The sequence below is a fragment of the Coptis chinensis genome, chromosome 9, assembly GCF_015680905.1.
Source record: "Coptis chinensis isolate HL-2020 chromosome 9, ASM1568090v1, whole genome shotgun sequence".
NCBI lineage: Eukaryota > Viridiplantae > Streptophyta > Magnoliopsida > Ranunculales > Ranunculaceae > Coptis > Coptis chinensis.
This window is the reverse complement of record NC_141464.1, coordinates 61,237,174-61,253,533: the sequence shown is the minus strand read 5'-3', so window position 1 is coordinate 61,253,533 and position 16,360 is coordinate 61,237,174. Positions and strand designations below refer to the sequence as shown.

Sequence of the window (16,360 nt, the reverse complement as noted above, 5' to 3'; positions counted from 1 at the left end):
AGCTATTTTGCTATTTCACCGGATTTATAGTTTTTCGTATGTCGGTGTATACGTTTTTCTTGTTTTACTTTTTTTTTATATTATTTCATTATCCTGTTGTATTAGACTTCGTGCCTTTTGTTTTATTAAACTTTGTTACATTTGGATTTGAATTTAATCGGGTTTGGAACCGGTTGAACTCTAAGTCGTCAATGGCGGCATCGCGAGTCCAACAAATGAAATCGCCGATATTTTTGTCGAACTTTATGGCGGTTAAAGGCAGCTAAAGCCCAATCTATAATCTATAGAAATCGTCATTTGTTTTTCTTTGTTTTCTGTTGTATTGTATTGAACTCTGTTTGTTTTCGTGCCCATGGGTCGCATCTTGCCCTTATATTAGGGCGTTTGTTTTGGTGGGTGGGTGTATTGGAGAGTTGGGTGGAAACATTGAAGCTTGGTAAAAGCTTGAGCGGCTATTAATAATACCAAGAAATCGCCAAGAATGCTTATTATGGTTGGTTTTGTGTTTTTTTTTATTGTGGATGAATGGGTTGATGTTTGGTTGTGAGGGGTGTGTTTGAGGTTTGTGTGAGGGTCATTGAGTGGGGCATTTGGAAGCTTGAGGCCAGCCATTAATGGCGGCAAGAAATTTCAGATCTAGTTTGGTGAGGTTTGGATTGTATGAGTTGGGGTTTTCGCTTTCATTAATGTTGTTGGGTTTGTTATGGGGATTAAAACCGCCTGATCAAAAGGGGTGGTCGATTAGTGCTTGGTGGTGGCCGGATTTTGGTGCCTGGTGGAGCTGCTGGAGGAAGGAGATGACCGGCTGGGCTTGGGCCTGGGTCGGTTTCTCCTGGGCTTGTTTGGTTGGTTACTTTGGGCCGAAATGTTTTGTTTTGGTTGGGCCCGATTTGTTTTAAGTTGTTGGGCCGGACCAGTTCAACTAAGTTTTGGACCAATTTGGATTAGTTTTTGGGCCCGTTTCTAATATTTCTTGGGGCCAGTCCATAGGACGTAAAATCGTTCTATTTGGGTTTTTCAACTTTTAGACTTTCGGGTTTTAAGGTTTGGGCTTGGCCAGTTGGGTCCGAACCATTACCTTGGTCATGAGCCCATGAGCCATGCACCATTGACCTTAGCCACGAACCATGAACCATGGCTATGACCCTGGACTTGTTGAACACGAAAACGACAGTTTGACTTTGACCATGACATGTTGACTTTGACCAGGATAGTTTGACTTTGACCATGACATGTTGATTTTGACTTTGACCATGACATGTTAACTTTGACTTTGACCGTTGACCTTTGACTGTGGAATGTTGACTTTTCCAGTTTTTCACATATTTGAGTATATGGATAAATATAGTAATAAAATATTGTCGAAGATTATATAACTTTGTTTGTCATTATCTAATTTAGATTTGACGTGAGTAATGTGTAAAACATATAAATATTGGGCTTTGATTGTGGACTGTGGACTGTCTAATTGTGCTACGTTTTATGTTGTATATTGTATGGACAAATCCAATGCTAAAATGCTGTGGAAGCTTGTATAATTTGGTTGTCATTATCTAAGAAAGATTTGACATTGATGTTGTGTATTTTTGACACGTGACGATATTGAGATGTTAGGAGACATTATATTCCTAATACGCTATAATAAAGATATATGCGATACGTTTGAAGCAATTGTGATATCATATGATATATTGGGATATATATATTGAATGCAATAGTTTTGGAGAAATAAAGGTATAACCGCTCCATTATTATATATGTGAGATGCTATTATGAGATAGCATAGTATTTGTGAATATTTCCCATGGGAGTGTGGTGTAGTGCAATAATATATTGGCACGTGAAAGTATGAAAGTGGTTATGAGATATAATTGAGATATTTCTAAATATTATGGCTTAGTGCAATAAGGTAATTGACCTGCACGTGATATAGTGGATTTATTATGAGTCATTAATGTATGACACTTGAATAAATTACGTAACGAAAATCCTAGAACCTAGCTACCACAACTCATGTGATTGGCCCTTCTGGCGTTTCAGTTAATCTGAATGGCCTTCGGGCGTAAGTAATGTGATTGGCCTTCCTGGCGTTTCAGTAAAGCTGAATGGCCCTCCTGGCGTAGCCGAATAGTGGCTTGATTATTCCGTTCACAAAATAGAACGATGATGCGCAATATTTTATGCCGAATAGTGGCAGTACTTACATAGATTTGGCTTCCGTGTGAGGATTTACCTGGTGTGCGGCATCCCGCTCAGGGTAGTTACGCACGGAGTGGCTCATTATGTAAGGGAGGCATGTGGATGTACATGTTCGGCGTTGGGTAGCTATTGTGGTAGCCAGGGAAACTAGGTAAGACATAGATACGACGTGAATTTTAGGGACACGCAAGGAAAGCCTTAAATAATCTAATTATGGTAATATGTTTGGTTGGTTATTTGTTTAGTTAGAACCTAAGGCGCCTCGATGGAGGAACTACATGCCTTATTTATGATGCGTATAGTATGTTGTATTAGTTGTTGAAAGTTAAGGCGCCTCGGTGGAGGAACTAATTGCCGTATGGTTTGTGTATATATTGGTATAAGTATATGTTGTATTTTTGGGCTACTCACACCAGCATTTTTATAATGCTGACCCGATTTGCATGTTTGCTTATCGGGTGTGTTCATTAAATGAACACAGTTGATAAGTCTTGACAGGTTTAGTGATGAAGAAGATTGGTTGCTGCTTGTGGTTTGCGTTAGCATTGCATCTCAGGATGTGTTTTGTTTTCCCTTAAGGTGATATAGGTTTTTCAGTTGAGGCAATATTATTTGTATTTTCATTTGTAATTTTAATTAAATAGTTGTTGAAAGGAGATTTGTAAGTAATTAGTATTTGAGAATTTTTGAAATGAATAAGACTTTTGTATAATATAAATTTTTATTGGTTTTTAATTATCCGCATATTTTAAACTGTTTATGGGTTTTTGGAAGTGGAGAGTGCGTCACACCTCGGAGATCGAAGAGTCGGGGACAAATAATGTTTTTCCGAACTCTGTCGAAATTCGGGGTGTGACAGAGTGCCGATGCCCTCTTGGACAAAACATCGTTAACAATTAACTCTACTTAAGGTTATTCCTATATTTATGCTATTAATATGTTCTTTCCTTTTACATAAGCTCGGGCAGCCATTCAATGTATTACCAAGAGTAACATCAATGAGTACTTCCTAATAGGGCGTCCATTCAATGAATCACCACTTAAAACAAACACAAAGAATACTTCTCCTAGGCAGCCACTCCCTGAGCTACCCCTTCTAAGGCAACACAAAGAATACTTCCCTAACTCTAAAGAATTATACTACTAGAAGAAAAGTAAAGAACACTAGCATGATATTAATATTGCAAAACATAAACCCTATTCTATACTTCCATCCCCTGGTGTGGGCAATGGAACTAATAACTAAAAACATAAAGAACTAACTCTGATTGAAGAACACCATGAACCAGAAGAATCATTAAACCTTAAGCACTGGCTTCATCTCCTCCCTTGAAGGAGAAGATTAGCCTTCCATAGAGAAGGAAGAACACGAAGAATGAGAAGAAGAATAGTCGAAGAACATAAGGCTAGAAAGACTAATTTATTAAGACTCAGCTAGTTAAAACCGATATTTTATTATTAATCTCTCTCTGTCTCAAGTTCTGGAGACAAGAATATAAGTGAATTGGCCAATTACATGAGGCACTTAGGTCCTCTATTTATAGAGGTTACAATGAGCTCTAGAAGCATTCCAAACCGTCATTTGTTTCCTAATACAAATAGACTTCTTTTCGAGTCCAACCGTCTCCAAAACCGAGAAGAAATTGGCTACTGATGTCGATCTATCGTCTGGGACTATTCATCGCCTCAGACCTTAGCAATGAGTCCGACGCTTTCGATCCATGCGTCCTAGACGTGTTAGCCAATTTTGTCTCTTTTGCTCTATTCTTCTATTCTCTTTTGCGGGCTTTGGTCCAAGCAACGAATCTTTTGGCCTTGGGCTTCCAAATAGGCTTTAAAATAGGTCCAAGTCGTATCTTTAATAGCTCCAATTTCTTGGCCTTTTCCATGATTGTCCACGGGATTCCCATGTGATCCTTAATGCTCCGAATTGCTCCGTTAGGTTTTACCCCTTTTTCTCTAATATTCCACAAAACTCTCTCTTTGACCTGTAGAATCATAAAACATAACTTACAAACAGTATTAGTCCACTAAGATGGCTAAACAAGAGGCATAATCGAAGGTTAAATAGCACTTTTTGAGCACTTATCATTACACTATGCAAGAAGCAGTCTATTCTTAATCATACCAAAGTAATTCTTAATCAATGATTTTGGTGTATTTATTTCTTGAGATCGAAGGTCTAAACTTTTCCTTAGCAAATAATTTTCTTCTACTAATGGTAAAAAGATGGAAGCTCAGGCATTACTTGTATGTTCTATCCAAAACATTTCTAATTTCATTCTTAAAATGGCGATCGATCTATTCCCAACCTCTCAAGACTGTCTACCATACAGAGTTCGGTATATATATCCTGTGGATAAGCAGCTAGCCGGAACTGAGCAACCAACAACAACTGCAGGGATGAAAAAATTAATTAAAAAAAGGTGAAAGGACAGTGTAGTAACGTAGTAGACCTTTAGGACACAGATAAAGATATTACCTGCGTTGCCACTATTTTTCTATGAGTGATCTTAAGTAATTGAGGCAATTAATGTCTTGAAGCTTAGCTAGAGCAGCTGCAGTGGTAGACGGTGAGTTAAACAGTGACCCATTCTTCCTCTGATATTTAAGTATGTCCTTCCAATTTTGTGACTTCCCCAGTCCTTCTGATACATATGCTAGATAGAGTCTTCCCCCTTCAGAGTTGCTTCCAGAGCATCTGGAAGAAAAGAACTACAAATGATGAGAACAAAAACTACCTACCAAGCTTTTCAGCTAAACGGCTACTGTTTCTTATTATTCGGGATTCCATTATGAGTTTCTGAAGCAGATTTTACAGATGCAGGTATGTGAGGAAGAATTTGAAGATAATCAGAGTGGAAATAAGTAGAATAGTTAGTAGAAGAATGAATGACGTCAATTTAGCTAAAAATATTGAATTTAATTAAAAACAAATCACAATATATGATAAGACAAATCAAAGTCCTCAAAAGGTATTAAACATAAAATTAGTAGCAACACTTACCTTTTGCAAAGCAACAACGTGTTTTGTTTTGATATTGAAAAGTTGCAAAGTATTTTTGATGCCTGAGCAACCTATCTAACTCGAGAAGAAGAATGTCATCCCATTGAAGCCAATCAATCCTACACCGAGAACAATGAGCAAGTTCAAAAGATCGGCTCGGGTAAGGCAGCCTCTTTGTCCCCAACACACCAAGATATGCAAGAATTCCTCTCTCAAGAACAAACTAGATTTGGTTTTGATGCACATCATTAGGTGCTACAGACATCGCCATGATATCAGATGAAAGAAGGTAGGCACCGAAACTTGCAACTCCACACCCCACATCAAGTATTGTCCGGATCCTTCCCTCATTGTTTAAAATATTGTTTGAAAAGTTGAGCATTTGTTAGTTCAAACCAAGAACAACATTATTGCACTGATTTTGCAATTCAATTATACAACTGATCTACACAAAATATAATTGAGAAAAAAAGGAAGAAATGGGCTTTAAGCACAGTAAAACCACTGGAGAAGAGAGAGGGAGATAGTCTCAAACAAAGCCATGGAGACATCTCCTCTAAGACACTGTTTCTTAGCAATAAAACTAATTAAAGGAGGAAGGGGCTGGGGCTGGGGGCTACTGTTTCATGACATTTCCATTTTATACTATTGAAGGAGAAAAAATCTTACATTTGCTAGTAAGGCAATATACATGTCAGCTCCATAATGAAAATGAGTACCACCACCAGGAAATATAATCTTTTCACCTTTTTCAACCATCCAATTCTGATCAGATTTCTCATGTGCAAGGTGAGTATGAGGTATGTTTGCTTTCCATACTTCATCTCTACTTCTTGGCCACTTGACTGGGACCTACAATAGTCCAAAAACAATGACACTTCTAAAATTTCCAAAGGAAAATAAATTAATAACAAAACATCTTTCACTTAAGCTATTAACCTTATAGTCTGTTGGAGGAGGAATCAAGCAATTGAAGCGCCTTTTAGGTAAAGGACAATGTCTCTCGTAGTGCTCCATCAAAGATAAATCAAGCTTCAATCTCATTTGGTATATTAGATTCTTATCTAGGCACGGAATCAATTCAGAATGCCAATCATCACAAACCTATGAAGCAAGGAACAAAAGTTTAAACTTATCATGAAGCTGTCCAAGACGTCAGAGAAGATGAGGAAATCTCTGCTTAAATTGCTCGAGAAAATGGGTTTTCACCCAGGAATCTAGAGTTGATTAAATGGACTCTGAAGTTGCAATTAGACAAAAAGAAAATGGAAAATCAAACAGTAAAAAATAAACCGAAATAATTAAATAGGCATGATTAGAAATAACCTGCTTGCGATTCATAGCAGTGCTAGAGTCGGTCGTACGGTTTATAGAGAAAGCGTTTGTTGATGAATGAAAGTGGGGAGAGAGGGAAAGGTTTTTACTGCTCTGTTTCCACAGCTGTGCACTATAGGATCGAGGACACACCTTTCAATCTCAGAACCCATATCAACAGCCATAACCTTCAGTTCACCCAATATGTCACTTAAATCATTCAGTCCATTGTCTTGCTTTGTCTTTTCCACCTTTTTAATATACACAAAGATCAAAGTTGAAAGAGATCAGCTTAAAAGAAACAATATGAATTTAGCTGTGAGTTTTACTTTCAATGCCAAGATGTACCTCAACTTTCTGTAGTGCAGTTGTGGGTTTAGATGACGGTTTTCGAGGGTTCGATCTTCCCTTAGGAACTGATGCCAGTCCCAACTTCTCCCTTTACTCCAAGTGATTTCCCCTTCTTTTAAATGAATCATCTGCAACCCAACACAGGTATTCAGGTAAGCAAAGAGAAACTTTTCTAGCTAGTCAAGTCCAAAGATTGAATGTGATATGATAATTACCTCTCGTAATTACTGGCCCTTTAATTGCTTTAGTCTTCTTAGGCTTCCATGTTTTAGAAAACATACCACCAAGACTTCCCAATAGCTTCTCACCCTGAAACACGCAGCTAAGTTATCAATAACTGAAAGCGCAACTAAGAATCCAAAAAAAAAAAAAAAAAAAATTGGATCTCTATACAGTGTAGTAGTGTGGGATAAGTACTCCAGCATATCGAGCATGCGAAGGCAAAGGTCAAGCTGAGACATTAATGGCAAACACTCAATCACCACCAAAAGGTCAAATGACCCTATTCCCAAAGCCAGTGGATATACTTAATGCTCCACACGCATAGTTCACAATTTTTACTGAAAACTCATTACTTGCAGATCTTATAATAGCTAAACAGCAATACATTGTCAAATACTGTCACCAAAAATGATGTTTTGGTTCCAGTTATATCAAATTTAACTTTCTTAGAAAATTTAACAGTAAGTTCTTAAGAAAAAAGATATCAGCAGATGTTTAGCAAGCATATATTCTTGCTTCAACCCCTCACCCCCACCCCAAAACACACAAATTCACAACACTATTTATATTCACCAGTCACAAGGAAAAATACAACAACAAATGGGACAAATAGCCATACCCGACTGAGATCCTGATCAATGTTAGCAGCAGCCTCGTGAGTCCTTGTGATTTGCTCACCCTGCTGATGCAAGGTGATCAAAGTCTTAGTAGCATCATCTCGAATATACTCAGCAATCTTCAGGCAACTATCAACACTTTTTGTTGTCTCCTCAGCCTTGTACGTGGCATATCCCTCCAGTTCCTACACGCTTCTCCAATCCTCCAGAATCACGGAAGTCATTCTTGTATTTGTTTCTCGAAGCATAACTAACTATAGAAGCTCCACTTCCCTTGTCATCACTAAAAGCATTGCTGTTAAGATTCGACAAATCTGAGTTCAGAAGAAAACGCGTCTTGCATGAGTAAAGGTTTTCTTAGCATCAGAGTCCAAGTCGGAATCAAATGGATTAGAATTGGATGAACCAAGAAATCCAGGTTCAACTGAGTTTTGTTTCACAACCTTAATATTGGGTAATTTCCTAAATCCAAACATCTCTCTAACTCCTCAAAAATTGCTTGAACTAATCAATAGGGAGTTGATGATAACGAAGCTGACGTTTAATTTTGACATCACTCTATCATTTTTAGTTTAATTTTGGAAGAAGAGAAGTATAAGAGAGAGGGTTTGAAGAGATGAATTTTTTTTTGGAGAGTTGGGAGTGTTTTGTAGAATTGAAAAAAGAGCGTGGAGAGAGGTTTTTATCTATTTTGGGTTACAAACAATTGAAATCGGCAAAAAAGGGCATATAATTCTTTTTTTTATGAAAAATCTGATGTGTCAGTCTCAGAGAGAAAAAAGGGGGGCTGACGTGGGTCACTGGGAGTATTCTCGACTACTCAGTATTAATGGTCTTTGATTAGTCAAAGAGTTTTATAAATATTGGAGACTCTGTGAATGCTCAAAAAATAGAGCCAAGAGGGTATAACTATAATATATATCTAATGATATCTTTCGAAATTGAATATACGTAGTACAAAAATGTGGTCCATACCGTAAAGAGATACACGCCGAAATGTAATTTTGAAGCTAAAAGTAGAAAAACCGTAGTTCGTCCGGCCATTTGGCATTACTTATTAAAAGCAGTTTTATGGGCTTTTCAAAGGAGATATCTAATCCCAATGTTGTTTGGCAATTTAAAAAACAAGAAATTGGTCCCAAGGCCCAATTTCAATTCAAAACAACTCTAGAAGACATAATTTTTTTATAATCACTCACATGGACAAATTTCAGGTGAAAATAACCCGGAAAACAAATTTTCAAATGAAAATAACTCTCAAGGACAAATGGCCCAAATTTGAACAAATATTTTCCGATTTTACTCTATTTGTCGTTTTGCAATGAACAATAAGTGTTTATACCTTATGTTGATGTATTAACAATGATTGTTTATACCAAAATAGGTGAATGTACCTTCTACAATATATTGATATATGAACAATGATTGTTCATATAGCTCATGTTGAGGTATAAACAATGATTGTTCATACTCCAATAGGTGTTCTTATTGATCATACATTATGCTAAGGTATGAACATTGATTGTTCATACCCCACATATGTATCAACAATATGAACAATTATTGTTCATACACGAAATAGGTATGAACAATAAACAGTATGAACAATCAAACTCCAATAAGTGTTTTTATTGATCATACATTATATTGAGGTATGAACATTGATTGTTCATACCCCAATTAGGTATGAACAATGATTGTTCATAACTCAAGTTCATGTATGAACAATGATTATTCATACCCCAAATAGGTATGGACAGTGATTATTCATACTCTAATAAGTGTTTTTATGTCGAGGTATGAACAATCAGTGTTCATAAATAGGTATGAACAATGATTGTTCATAGCTCATGTTTATGTATGAACAGTGATTGTTCATACTCTAATAAGTATTTTTATTGAACATACATTATGTTGAGGTATGAACATTGATTGTTCATTCCACAAATAGGTATGAACAATAATTGTTCACATGAACATTGATTGTTTATACCCAAATAGGTATGAACAAGCTCATGTTGATGTATGAATAATGATTGTTCATACTCCAATAAATGTTTTTATTAACTATACATTATGTTGAGGTATGAACATTGATTGTTCATATCCCAAATAGGTATTGAACAATTATTGTTTATAACTCATATTGAGGTATAAACAATGATTGTTCATACTCCAATATGTGTTTTTATTGATCAAACATTATGTTGAGGTATGAACAGTGATTATTCATACCCCAAATAGGTATAAACGGTATGAACAATCAACAATGATTGTTTATATGAACAATGAGTGTTCATAGCTCATGTTAATGTATGAACAATGATTGTTTATACTATATACATGCACCACGTCATTTCGGTTGGGCCGGGCCGTTTAATATTTCGTACTAGAGGTATACTTGACATTTCATCTACCCGAGCCATTTTTAATTTTGCGTCAAGGGTATACTTGAAATTTCATCTACCCGGTCTTTGTGAGTGATTAAAAAAAAAAAAGGTGTCCTCTAGAGTTACTTTTCCCCCCGATTTGTCCTCTAGAGTTACTCCCTATTTAAAAAAACAGATAAAAAAAAGAAAAATACAATTAAAAATAGATAACTAAAAGAACCATTTTGATGTTTTTTCTATCAACTTTTTAAAATTTTAGAACAAACGAACGAAATTACTTTTTTAAAGCAGTTCTTCTAATCTTTTTTTTTTTTTTTTTTTTTTTTTTTTTTTTTCCGCTATTTTAAAGTTATGCAATACGAATTGCATGATGACTTAGAACCTCCGAGTTTCTTTAGTGTTTTATCCCAATCAAAATGTCATTCATTGCTTATGCTCTAATATTTGAAGCTAATACTTGTCAAAGTATATAGTGACATGTTATCCATAATAGTAATGATTAGTGTTTAATCAAACTGTAATAGTGATTAGTGTTTAACCAGTACTCTATGGTGATTCCTAGCTAGTGACAGATGTCAGACTTCGATATATAATGAGTTAATGAAAGAGAGGTAGGGTTTAGTTAGTATAAAAGTAAGCAATACAAAAACAGTAAGGAAGTCAGCAGACACAAGAAATGGATCTATTACTTCTTCTTCTTCTTCTTCTCTATTAGCCGAGTCATTCATTTTATGAATCGTTAATGGTATCGGAGCCATTAAAAGCCAAACAACTAATCTCTCTTTTAACCTTTTTTTTTAATCATTCAAACTTACAGATCTATAAATTCTAGATCTAAAAACTTCAGATCTCATCATGAATTCGACTCAACAACTTACTTATCAAAATATCAGTAATTTCATCTCCATCAAACTCATCAAAGAGAATTATCATCTCTGGAAAACTGTTTTTGAACCAGTTTTGGATAATTTTGATCTATTATGGTATGTTGATGGCTCAATTCCTTGTCCAAATAAAACTAAAGAGGTTACCACTAAGAATCAAGTTACTTCCACTATTATCAATGATGAATATGTTGTGTGGAAGAAAAAGGACCAGCAAGCTCGTATATGGATTAACGCCACTCTCTCTTAATTAGTTCTTCCTTTCGTTGTTGGTGTTACTTCTTCTTTTCAACTTTGGACTATTTTGGAAAAAAAGTTGGCTTCCATATCCCAGGCTCATATTATGCAACTCAAATCTAAACTCCAAGATGTGAAGAAAGACACTAGATCTATCACCGACTATCTTAATAACATCAAGCAAATCTGTGCCCTCCTTGTTGCTGCTGGAAATCCAATTAGTGATGCGGATATCTTATTCTATACTCTTAAAGGTCTTCCAAGTGAATTTCATGCTTTTGCTACTTCTGTTAAATTGCAGCAACCTCATGTTACGGCTGATGAGTTATACAACTTGATCTTAACTGAAGAAATTTCTATTGATGAGAGGAGTCGTACTCTAAATCAACCAGATGGAATGTTAAACCAGGGATTCAATATCAATAGAACTTCCTATAATCATTCATCATCAAATTTCCACCATCTAGCATCAACTTCAATTCCTATCGAGGACGTGGTTCAAATCGAGGAAGAGGAGGTGGATCGAGGTTGTTCTCACTTTTGCGATTCAAATCAAAACAGGTTTACCTCTTCCCACTATTCCTCAAACAATAATACTGGGACACGTCCAATTTGCCAAATATGCAGTAAGCCTGGACATCTTGCTATTAACTGCTATCAACGTATATATCATGCTTATGTTGGTAAGCAACCCACCTCAAAACTACAGGCCATGTCAGCAAATTTTGCTTACAGTTCCAACTCCAGTCCTCATGGCTATACTGGTTCTGCTGCTTAATTATAACATTTATAATTCTGGAGCTAGCTATGGTTCTCACTCTAATCCTTCTGTTGGTGTTGATACTAGTTACTCTTATGGTCGCTATGCACCTTGGATTGCCGATACTGGTGCCACTAATCATGTGACACCTGATATATCAAACCTCTCAATCTATTTTGATTATGAAGGACCTGCCAAAATTTATGTTGGTAATGGTCAAGGTCTCCCTATTGCACATACTGGTACATCTACTTTTAATTTACATCATCTTTATCATCATTTCAATTACATAATATTCTTCATGTGCTGCAAATTTCTCATAATTTGCTTTCTATATATCAATTTACAAAAGATAACAACTGTTCCTTAACTTTTACTCCTACATCTTTTCTTGTTAAGGACAACACTTTTGGGAAAATCCTCTTTCAAGGGCAACCTAGAAATGGTCTATATCCTTTTCATCTCCAAGTTTCTTCTCCACATCCATCTGGACTTTTCAGTGCCAAAACCATGCATCCTTTTTCATTTCCTCCTTCCTCAACTTTAGCACATATTGCTCTACGTGGTGAAAGAACTTCTTCAGCACTATGGCATCAAAGATTAGGCCATCCCTCCTCAACAACTTTGCAATTTGTTTTACACAAAAGTCATTTACCTGTATCTGTTGACAATTTCCATGTAAACAATTTTTTTTGTGAGTCGTACGAAGTTACCATTTAAAGATGTTGTTTTCCACACTACTTCCCCTTTACAAATTGCTTCATATTGATCTATGGGGGCCTTCTCCTTGTCTTTATATTTTTGGTTTCAAATATTATGTTAGTCTTGTGGATGATTGGTCTCATTTTACTTGGATTTATCCATTAACATTGAAGTCTGATTTCTATAATACTTTTGTGTCCTTCACTGCTTTGGTTGAAAATTTATTCACCACAAAAATCAAAACTATTAGAACAGATGCAGGGGGTAAATTTACTAGTAACTTGCTCAAAAAGTTTTTAAAATCAAAAGGTGTCTTTCATCAGTTCTCTTGCCCTCATACTCCAGAGCAAAACTCTGTAGTATAAAGAAAGCATTGTCACATTCTTGGCCTCAGTAGAACTTTATTTGTTCAAAGTAACTTACCACATACATTCTGGGTAGATGTCTTTCTCACTTCAGTTTTTCTTATTAATAGACTGCCCACACTAGTTCTTGCACACAAATCACCATTTGAAATGTTGTTCAATCATCCTCCTGATTATTATTTTCTGAAGTCCTATGGTTGTTCTTGTTATCCCTGGATATATAAAGCCTTACAACACCAATAAACTGCAAGCTGGAGGTGCTCACTGTGTTTTCATTAGCCATAGTTCTCATCATAAAGGATACAGATGCTTATAACTAAGCAGTGGTATAATTTACATTTCTAGGCATGTTGTATTTCATGAATCTGATTTTCCTTTTCATTCCTATAATGTTTTTCATCACTCTATTTCTTCTTCTTCTTCTTCTTTTTCTACTAATCCAATTCTTCCCATGTTCTCTAGATGTGCACCAGGCCACCAACTCAAAATGGCATTCCACCATTAGCCGACACTCTTCCCTTCTTCGATCCTCCTTCACCACAATCTAGTTCACCTAGTAGACCAACTGATGCTTCCCCATAACAACAATCTAGTTCTTCTACTTCCACTATCAGTCCAACTTCTACTTCTTCATCTCAATCTATTTCTCCTTCGTCTTTCAGTGATTCACATTCAACTTCTTCATCTATTACTCATCCCACTATCAGTCCAACTTTCACTTTTGCTTTTGTTTTTTGGTTTCTTCATGACCAAGGTAGGTTTAGGGAGAAAGTCTTCATAATTTGAGATAAGGGCCTCCATCTCTGGTATTATGAGGGCTTTGACTTTTCACTTTGACCGGTTGACTTTGACTTTTTCAGCACTTTTCCATAGTAGCTACTGGTCTTCATAATAAGCGTGATTAATGCTCCTTTTGGTGCTAAGATGCAGCTTTTATGATAAGTGGTCTGAAATACTCCGATCCTTAATCTGAAAAAGGCAATAAAAGTTATGAGTTATCTTTTCGTTAAGCGTAAGAGGGACTGTAATGCAGCAATATACGAGTAATAAAATGCACATTTGGGAGCTGATCAATGCCCAGTTGATAGGATGTCAACAAATGGTTTTTGTATCTACTTTAGATCAAATCTTATCTCATGGAGTGCAAAGAAATTGTAAGACCCCTATTTTATTTTTACATTATTTTCGTAACAACATTTAGTATATTTCTGTATTTGATTTTATTTTCTGGTCAATGTGCTAGTATGTGAGTTTGACTTTTGATAGAAAGAGAAAGGAGGGAATACTAAATAGTAATTTTGAATAATGTTACTATAGGAAACTAGGATTTGAATTTTGAATGTTGGGTATAGATTATTCTTAATACTCGGAAAGTTTTACATAAAAAGGAAACAGGATATTAACATAAGGAACTTAATAGATATAGTACTTTTAATAGAAAATAAGATTTCCATAGTTAGGAATAAGGATATTTAGTAAAATTGGAAGTTAAGCATAATATATGGTGTCTCTGGAGAAAGTAGTTTTTCTCAAAAACACAACAGCACACTCAAGCAAAAACGAAGAAGAACGGTGGATTTTTGCGAGCTAGCTGGGATTGGTTCTCGCGTAGTCTTCTTCGATATTTCTTTTTCACGATAATAAAGAGGTGAGTAGTTTAGTTCCATTTTTCTCGTCTATACACAGAGATGACTTTACTGTAGTACCATGTTTACTACATGTTTCCGTCCATTTTCATTTTCTTCTCATTTCTATTTAGCAATGATTCTTCTCGTTAATGTTTAAAACTTGTTAAATTGTAGGACTGTCGAAACCCTTAGGTGGTTGTAAATGGAGGCGCGAGCCCCAAACCTCCTCCCCTGTAAATGTTCGAATGGTATTACTGTGATACTGTGGGGGTGTGGATATTGTATTTTTTCGTATTTTTGAACTGTTTTGTTTGTATTACGGGTTGGTTGTTTGATGAATGGTTTTAAGGGGGAGTTTGAGGGTGGTTGAAAGCTTCAAGGAAACGTTAATGGCGGTCGGATCCATGATTTGAGAGGTGTTTTCGAAACTGAGAATTTGGGGTTTCTTGGTGAAGTAAAGTTGTGGGGTTTTTCACCCACACAAATTTCGATTGGTTATTTTTGGGTGGTGTGTGAAGGTTTGGGGGTGGCTGGAAACTAGCTGCTGGTGCTGGGAAGGAGATGACAGTGAGAGAGATCTAGTGCTCCCAGTCGGTGGCTAAAGAATATTAGATTTGTGGGTAATTAGTTGGGCTTGGGTCGAATTTGTCTTTTGTTTTGGGCCAGTTTAAAAATGTTATGTGGGTTGGTCTATAAAATTTTAAGTCGCATGAGATCTGTTTAGTTTAGATAATTTCAAGTTTGGTCAAATTAGTTTATGGGCCGGGTTAAGGCTTAAGTTATTGAATCGGGTTAGTTTAGCCAAGTCGATTAGGACCAGGGTTTGAACTATTTTTAAATATGGGTTTGGGTGAGGACCGGTTGGGATGACCACCAGTTAGGACCGTTGACTGTTGGGATTGACTGTTGACCCATTAACTGTTGACTTCTTCCAAAATGTTATAGATTGAATTTTATGGACCAATCCAATAATAGGATGTTGGTGACACTTGTATAAACTTGTTTGTCAGTATCTAATATAGATTTGACGTTGATCTTATGTGAATATTGACATGTGAAGAGAGGGAAATTTTAAGATGCATAGATGTATACATTTGAATAAATTACGTAACGAAAATCCTAGAACCTAGCTATCACAACTCATGTGATTAGCCCTGTGTAGGGCGTGTGCAATTTGATTGGCCCTTTTGGCGTTTCAGTGAATCTGAATGGCCCTTCTGGCGTAGCCGAATAGTAGCTTGATTATCTCATTCTCAAACTTTAGAACGAGACGCGCGTTACTTTTATGCCGAATAGTGGCATTACTCACATAATGGCTTCCGTGTGAAGGTTACCTAGTATGCGATATCCCGCTTAGGGTAATTACGCACGGAGTGGTCCAGTATGTGAGGGGAGGCATGTGGATGTACATGTTCAGCGTTGGGTAACGATTGTGGTAACCATGGAAACTAGGTAAAACATAGAGACGACGTGTTATTAGGGACACTTGATAAATATTACTGATATGATACTTTCCTTCGGTGTGGTTATTGATTTAAGACTTTCAAATTAAGTTTCGTTTTATGCTATGATTATTTCATATTGCTTTGCAGGAGAGTGGGTTAAACTAATTATTCTTACAGAGAGGACCCACTCTGCGATAGAGCATGCATAAAGGTAAGTACTAGGATACCATACATTTTTA

The 16,360-nt window shown here is 36.2% G+C and overlaps 2 pseudogenes across 2 annotated transcripts; both read right to left on the bottom strand.

Moving 5' to 3' along the window:
- Window positions 1-4,728: 4,728 nt before the first annotated feature.
- LOC147477156 (putative methyltransferase PMT8) lies at window positions 4,729-6,547 on the bottom strand (annotated as a pseudogene). The gene is made up of 5 exons (XR_015209791.1): window positions 6,533-6,547; window positions 6,146-6,310; window positions 5,878-6,058; window positions 5,207-5,590; window positions 4,729-4,900 (listed from the first exon to the last, which is right to left on the bottom strand). The product of XR_015209791.1 is annotated as a putative methyltransferase PMT8 (transcript).
- Window positions 6,342-8,186, bottom strand: LOC147477155 (SNAP25 homologous protein SNAP33-like; annotated as a pseudogene). Its single transcript, XR_015208202.1, has 5 exons — window positions 7,713-8,186; window positions 7,087-7,180; window positions 6,869-6,999; window positions 6,533-6,771; window positions 6,342-6,444 (listed from the first exon to the last, which is right to left on the bottom strand). The product of XR_015208202.1 is annotated as an SNAP25 homologous protein SNAP33-like (transcript).
- Window positions 8,187-16,360: the final 8,174 nt, after the last annotated feature.